The sequence below is a fragment of the Polistes canadensis genome, unplaced genomic scaffold, assembly GCF_001313835.1.
Source record: "Polistes canadensis isolate GaletaPanama2010 unplaced genomic scaffold, ASM131383v1 scaffold_427, whole genome shotgun sequence".
Taxonomy (NCBI): domain Eukaryota; kingdom Metazoa; phylum Arthropoda; class Insecta; order Hymenoptera; family Vespidae; genus Polistes; species Polistes canadensis.
In genome coordinates this window covers 77340-85764 of record NW_014569974.1, presented here as the reverse complement: position 1 = coordinate 85764, position 8425 = coordinate 77340, and the positions used below count along the sequence as shown (strand labels likewise).

At 28.7% G+C, this 8425-nt stretch overlaps 1 pseudogene; it reads right to left on the bottom strand.

Annotated features, from left to right (window-relative positions):
- Positions 1-24: 24 nt before the first annotated feature.
- On the bottom strand, positions 25-7380 carry LOC106792423 (annotated as a pseudogene).
- Between the last annotated feature and the right edge of the window lie 1045 nt (positions 7381-8425).

The window sequence follows — 8425 nt, the reverse complement described above, 5'->3', positions numbered from 1 at the left end:
CAATTTTAGGAAAATTTTAGATTTTCACTTTTGCAAGAAATATTTACCAATGCAGTTTCTTGGCCCCGCACTAAATGGAATGTAGGAATAGGGATGAYGTCCTTTTATATTCTCCGGTAAAAATCTTTCCGGATCAAAAACATTTGGATTTGGCCAATATTCTGGACGTCTGTGCAGGCTGAAAATATGCACCTCACAGACAGTACCCGATGGAATTAAATAATGTTCTATAAAATTAATACGATTATATAATGAATAAAATAAAGAATYAATAGGATACGAAAGAAATTAAAGTAAACACATAAATGCATATATTTTCATACTTAGCTGCATATCGTGAGTAATTTGCCGAAAAATTAAAGGAACACTTGGATACAAACGAAGGGATTCTTTYAAACATCTCTCCAAATAAGAAAGTTTTTGAAGTGACGATATTGTTAAATTAGTATCTTCTTGCATAATCGTCCTAACTTCGTCTCTTATCTTTTCCTAAAAAAAATATAGCATTAATTATTAATTTTTTTAAGCTATGAACATTTCTAAAAAAAAATATTTAGAATATTTTTATAATTTCTGTGCGCACTAGAAAACCGATGAAACTTTTTATTTTCAGTTAATTTCATTATRGATTATTATTATCAGCAAGTCACCGAAATTATAATAGTAAAGCGATTCAATGTATAATTCTTCTTTAATGTATTTAAAGTAAAAAATTTGTTTTTTGCTAAATATTTCAGATAATAATTTCAGCTGGTAACATTACCTGGACATCCTTGTGCTTAGCAAAAAGACTCAAAGCAAAGCACAGTGCACTTGCGGTAGTGTCGTGACCCTAGAAAATTTTTTTTTATAAAATATTTTTCTACTTTCGTCTTCTAAATTAATTGAATTACGAGAACATACTTCAAACATGAAAGTATCGACTTCTTCACGAATTCCTTCCTCGTCTATTTGATTATCTCTCCAAGATGCGGCTATAAGCAGATCTAACAGAGAAAGTTTTTTCTTGTACGGCATATCTGTAACACCAAAATTTTATTGACTTTGTTTCTTCATTTTAATTTCGTTCTAATTTAAGCCAATTTAAATACACTCATCGTCCTTTTCCGGATCTTTATTAAAAATGGCATCCTCATCATTATTCTCAAAGATTTGCAAATATTTCCCGTTAGTTTGTTTGTGATAACGTTTCCTCTCCGCAATTATCTAGAAAAAATATAACACTTTTTGAATCTAGATATTTTCAGAAAACGTAAATTTTTCTAAGTAATTATTCATAAAAACATACATTTCTTGAAAAATTGTGCAATGTTTTCAATGCTTCTTTTTGTACTTTACCAAGTGGTGTTAATGAAAATGTAAAATCAAAGTAGTATATCGCTTTTAAAATTCTAATAAAAAATAAATTATTACATTAATTATTTTATTGACTTTGTTTTTAACAAAATATTAATTGATTACCTATATGTCACAATTCTGCCATAAACATGAACAGCATTACGATATTCAGATTCTAGCTCGCTTTTTCCTGTTAATTTAGTACCCAAAGCTGTTTCTACAGAGAAGATTTAGCAATTAAAATCATTGGATATATGGCTAATTACATATACAGAAACAAGTTTTCTTAGCTTACGGCATATTGCATTAAGAGTGTATTTGCTGATAAATGCTCGTAAATCTTTGACAACAGGTTTTCCATCTCCCTCCTTTTTAAGAGATTCGACAAGATTTTGTGATTCCTCATTTAAATTAGTAAAGTAATGTTTAAGAATATTAAAGTGAAATGCAGGTGTTAAAATCTTTCTACGTAGGTGCCATTTTTGACCTATAAAATTAGGTTTCATTCGAAATACTATTAAATATATTGTAATGCTTCAGAAGTAATTGCTTTTTATGGTTTTTTTAATGTAAGTGTCTATTGGATAGTAAGCGTCCGTGATGTTTGTGCATTTGTATTTATTTATTTTATAGCTACAAAAGAATTAGGAAATATATCTAACTTACTGATTGTCACGAAATTTGGTTTGCAGAGAAAAAAAATAAATTACTAATCTGTGATAGTATTAACATTAGGAAAATCGAGAATTTCAATTAAAAAAAAAAGCAGATGAGAGTTTCGATAAAAGAAGAAAGAAACAGAAATGTCCTTTGGAAACCACAAACGAACACTGGCATATTTATATCACGCGCGATTTCTACTTTATTATTTATGACCCTTCATTTTAAATATATTTTTTATAAAATTTTGTTTAGTATTTGAAATTTTTTACCGYTGCTTGTTAGTAATCCAGTAGAAAGCCAAGGCATAAGARGTKTATAAAYAARTCCTTTTTCAATRTATTCATTGCTCTTCAATARTACCTWCGATAGAAGTWGATATTTTTTCATTTATATAAATTGAATTCGTCGATTTAGTTTTAAGCTTTTGGAGTACAAAATTTTATTCCTAAATATTTATCGAATCTTTTTTATTATTATTATCTGCGAATTTGTATTACATATAATGAATTGCACAATGATAAAAAACGTCCTTTTAATATGCAGCTTCAAAGAGATACAAAGATAGTCTTGTCATGCTCTCTTTAAAGTAACTTCAATTGTTTGTGCTGGTTTAAAAACAATTCGAATATGCATTTTTCGTAACGAAAGAAATGGAACACTTTCAGCTTTTTAATACTTCAAAAGATTAAAACAAAACAAAGAGAAATGTACTTTGTACTTATTTTATAATTTTTTACCTGAATATCATCCGGATCGAGTAAAATCACTGCATTAATATGTAGGATCCATAGTTTGTAAATTGGATAATATTCGTTATTAAGTTTCCATAATTTCTGAAGTACACGGTCTAAATTATTTAAATAAATTAGTTTTTAGTGAGAACTTTATTCATTAAAACGAATCACATCTTAAAAAATACTTCCCCAAAATAATTATTTTAATAGAACTTACCATCATCTACATGTAAATGATGAACATTTCCTATTAACGGGTACTCGGTCGGTCCTGGAATTAAACTTAACAGTCTTCCAACTCTTCTATATCTCAAATAACAGTGTATTACAAATAGAGTAAAAATTGAACCTAACAAAATTGCGAGCATCATTCTATATGGAAAATCGAAAAAATTAAAAAATAGACTATGAATGTTTCAAAAGTTTTTTTACGTATAAAGCATTACTTTCAAGCTTTATATTTTTCTAAAGACTTACGTGCTTGTTAATGATTAATCCATTTATGAATAAAATAGTTTTATTATTCGTTTCCTTTCTATTAATTGTAAGCACACACATAAATACGAACGATCTATAATAGTAAACTGGAAAAATAATATGTTTAACAATATTTATAGGATTTGTATTTACAATGATTTATATAAAATATAATTTCTGACGCATTTATTAGCAATTCGCTAATATTTTATATTTTATAATTAGATAATATTTGAAAAAATACTAGCTAAATTTAGTTATAAACTATTGAATTTGTCCAATATATATGATAAGATATAGTTGTTTTTCTTTGATAACATAGCTGTTATATAAAATCAGTAATTGTTTCAGAGGTATCAACTTAATATTAGCGTTTTATAATATTAATAAATTAGTGCAATCTACAAAAAATCCGGTACGTGTGAAACAACAAACAGAAGTGGTATATAAAATACAATACAGTTCAGAAACGAAAAAGTGTCAAGAATCTATGATATATCAGTATACAAACGATTTTAAAAATGAAAAAATTTTGTATGAGAATGAAGAAGCCTTAGCTTTAGACCATTTTAAAGAAGACCGTAACTTTAATAAGTATAATTTAGTTGTTGAATTTTACTCAATATAGTCTTCATTTTATACGTAATGACTAACAGGAAAAATTAAAACTAGATGAAATAAACTTTTAAATCAAATAAAGTTCAGTATAACTATTTAGATTTTAGTCTAGTAAAATATTACAATAAAACTCACAAAACCTGACGCTCATACGGTCTACGGAAGGGTCTAAATATATTTAAAAGATTAAGACTATTTTTCATTAATAAGTCGAATTCAAATACAGCAATAGGCGAGGTCTTTAATATAAATGAGAGATTATTACTATCTGTCAGGAACAACCCGAGATTACAAAAGACTATTAGCGTAGTGCTTTTTGTTCATAGAAGAAGCAAGCGGATCCCTTTCAGGGAACCAGACAGCTACGCGTTGCATAGTTCACTATCGTTCCCTAGTTCTTTTGGAATAGCCTCTCATATGCCTCGATTTTCGGAATCTGTAATTACTAGGAACTAAGGGAACATAAATATCCAAGACAAAACTATCATAAGTCAGTCAAATGTTTTTAATAATTTTACTATATATTACAAGCACGTCAAGGGGTGCCTTCTAACAGGTTCAGTCACAGCTCATTGTCAATTAAATTGTTATACCACAATGAAGTTTAAATAGTGAGTTGATCAGAATATGCTAGACTATTAAAATATCAGTTGTGAACTATTTTATTTTCATTTCTAATAACTTTATACTTTGTGATTGGAAAATCTGTCAGGAGACGTTCTTTGACGTCACTCGACTCAAATATCCGAAATTATATATAACATTTACAAAATTATGTCTACTATGCTTAAGTAGTGCCTTGTTCATAGCTTCTAGATAATGACAATTTCGACAACCGACAACTAATAGAGGCTATCCAAATAATATTAGGGAATAAGAGGAACGATTCGTCAAATATGGAAAAAATTGCGCTGGCAACGTCGAACATATTTGCTAAATGTGAACCTCTTCTTAAAAAAGGAAATGATTTTCACTCTTCCGCCAACCGTCTGGTAGCTCAGTCTAGTCAAATTGTATACAATCTTACTTCATCCGATTAATTTTTATACGATTTTATTCGATATTATTGGTTTATCGCGTTAAATTGTCTTTATTGTTTGATTGTCCATCAATCTAGAATGTATCTGACTCGGTTAGTTTTTACTCTACCTTGTTATACATAATATACATTTAACTTAGACTACTTTCGGTCTCTTTTTTTTAATACGAATTGTTAACCATTATATCACATTACTTTTCAATTTCATTATATTTTCTAATATATCATCTTCTCTTCTATTACATTTGTCTGACTAAGAGTTCAACAAAAAATATAAGTGTATTATATTTTGTCATATTAAAATAGTATATTGTAAAATCAGTGATCAGTGTCTCCTACACCGGTCATGTAAGTTGCCTCCTACAGTCATTGTAATTTTTATATTTTTTGAAATAATTCCTGTCTCAAATTTTTTAAAACAATTTTTAGCTTTTAAAACGGCCTACGGTCTTTTCCTTACATATAAATATAGAAAAATATGACACAAAATATAAAACGAAGAGTAACGAAAGGAAAAAATTAATAGCAATTAAATTGTCACTTTAGTAGTTGTTGAATAATCTTTGAGTTTCAAACGTTTTTATAAGTTATTAATAATTGTAATGCTAATGAAATTTTTATATAACCTGTTACTGTATTTTTCCAGTTGCCTGAAGAAATTCAAATGTATGTACGAAACGTTGCAGAAATTGTAATTGTGTTTATTCACATAACCTGCTTATTAACTATTTTATAATACATCATTTTAAAGTAAATAAAAATTAATTACATTTATTGACGCTTAGTCGTTAAATAAATGCGTACAATTCTCTATCCTTTTTAACCTATAATTTATTTATCATTGTATCATATATAATTTTTTCATCCTGGCAAGCTAAATATTTAAATAAACATTATAAATTTACATAACGAGGAAAATCAATAAAAGGTATTTACATATTTGCCGGGTAAATACATATTTTAAAATACATGTCGATAAAAAATTGAATGTGAGTCATACACGTGATATATAGAGAGTACTTGTATTTTCTTGATGGTAAGATTTTTTGTTTTTGTTTTTTATTTAGTTTGCATATAGGAAGATATTTAATCTGCAAGAAACAAGAACGTATATTATTCCGTTTCTTTTCCTTTTTTTTTTACTTGACTACTCACAAAAACCTGTTTATAACTATGAGGTGTTACGTCCAACCAAGGTTCGATAATATTTGAATAATTTTTATTTGGCATACTATTTCAAATAATAGGTTTCTCACTATTGCGAAATAAAATAAATATTTGAAATAGGAATTAAAATTTCAATAAATAAAATATTGTAAAGCCAGAGGCAAAGGTTACTTTACTCAAATCATGAAAATGCTTATTGGAAATACAAGATAGTAGTAGTGTATTTCCATTGAGAATTTTAACTCAAATATATAAAGCTTTTCGAGGTTTCTTATTGCGAATCTAATATTATTTTGTTAAAAAGCAGAAATGCGGACTAAAATTTAAAGATAAATTTATAATTATGATGTTTCTTTAATTTTTTTTTTCATTTTTTATTTTCATATATGATTCTTTCTGTGAAATTATCTATTTATGTAAAATTCGTTTGTAATCATATTTATTTGTAATTATACAAAATAGTGAGAAATGTATAAGGACATTACGATTGTGCATTATCGTAAAACATTCTACATATAAACCGAAAATGCAGCTAAAAGCACCTGATTTTTTGATCATTGATTAGGTAGAGGTTCAATGAACATTTAAATATCAAGGAGAGTGCGAAATACGGCCGTATATGTACCTATAAGCTCGTTTGAAAATATTTTTCTCATATTGAACCCGTTAGTGACTACAAATGTTATTTATGTAAATTTCGAAATATTTAATTTAATTGAGTCTTTATTTATACGTTGAAATCGGACAAATATTAACTATATTATGCGCGTTTAAATAGACCGTAATTTTCGTGGCGCAACGAATCGCAAATTAATTTATTTACCATTAATTTACTGGTGTGCATAGTCATTTATTTATAAAATACCGATGATAATGACGTAAAGTGGTTCACCATAGATATTTCCATCGTTAAAAGTCTCAACAAAAAACATGATTTTTCGACTTTTTTCACGTTTTCGAGATTGGAGACCAATCTGCGTTGCCGAAGAAGTTTTATATAAAAAAAAACACACGCACGAACTAACAATGATTATTAATAGGATAACACAAAGACGAATTAAAGAAAAAAATAGATAAACGAAGGTATTCAAAATTGAAGGGGATATCTTTTACTCATTCCGTATTAAAATAAACCTATTGCGAAAATGAGAAAAACGTACGACAAAATAACTAAAATTGATACTTACGAGCACTCGTTTTATTGCACAATAGCAATAAAAATTGCAATAATGTTGTGACGAAGGTGCACAATGAAGTATACGTTGATGCGTCCTGTAATTTTGTTTAATTACTCGATAACTTTAAGTAAGGGAGAAAGAAAAATGAAACAATTGAGATGAAGTAACTTAGAAGAAAATTATTCGAAAAATAGTTGTTTGTTGAGCTCAACGCGTAGCAAATTGAACTTGGAATAGATTRTGATCTACATTTATRTAATTTAACCAAACCGGTTTCCTTCATTTATTCGCATTTTTTTATGTTCTCTGCTAATGAGAGATGGATTCCTTGTTTCTAAGAGAGGGAAATTTAGGATCAGGGGGGGAAAAATACAAAGAGTGGAAAAGAATGTTAAAGAGGGGGTTTTGTTGAACGGCGGAAGAGTGAAGGAAGGAAACATCTTTTGCTGAACAATTACCAATGGATTAATGAGCAAATACCTCTACCACAGTACTATCTACTTTCTAATCGGTCTTTAAGTTTTTTTCGAAATAGTAGGGAATTCTTTGATATGCAGATTAGAATTGATACGTGAATTCCCAAGCTTGTGCATCTGTCATCGGTCATATCATTCTAATTAAACCTAAATTATTGTAAGATTTATTTTATTTAATTTGAAAAAATGTACAAGTAAGGAATAATTTTGACTTAATCAATAACGCTTAACAGAACTGTTAACCGATTTAGGTATAATTATTTTGAAATGAGATAGAATGGTGAATGTCTACAATCTAAAGCTACAATCTATTTTCATGAAATATCTGGTGCTACTCTTCGTCATAACTCGAAGAACAACCGCCGTAAATAGTGAAGGACACGCCGTGTTCGACTCGTCGTCGCTTATCCCAGTCTTCGTATCCCTTCACCGTCCCCCCGTTGTCTTCTCGTTTTCTTTCACACTTAACACTCGTCGTATATTAAAGAACTATTGCGGAATACGGAATGCCCCCGTCCGGTCCCTTCCGTCGCCTATTTATGCCTTTCCCTCTCTCCATCGTGTTTCATCACTTCCTGGCATTCCTTCCAGAAACCTCTCAATACTTCTCCATTATAAATAGTCCAGGCAACAAAAGGAGAACTTGGAAAATTTAGCGGCCTTGTTAAAATTTGATATAATGGTAATTCGACGACGCTGAGTCAAATGGTGCTAATTTTTTTGCAATTGAATCAG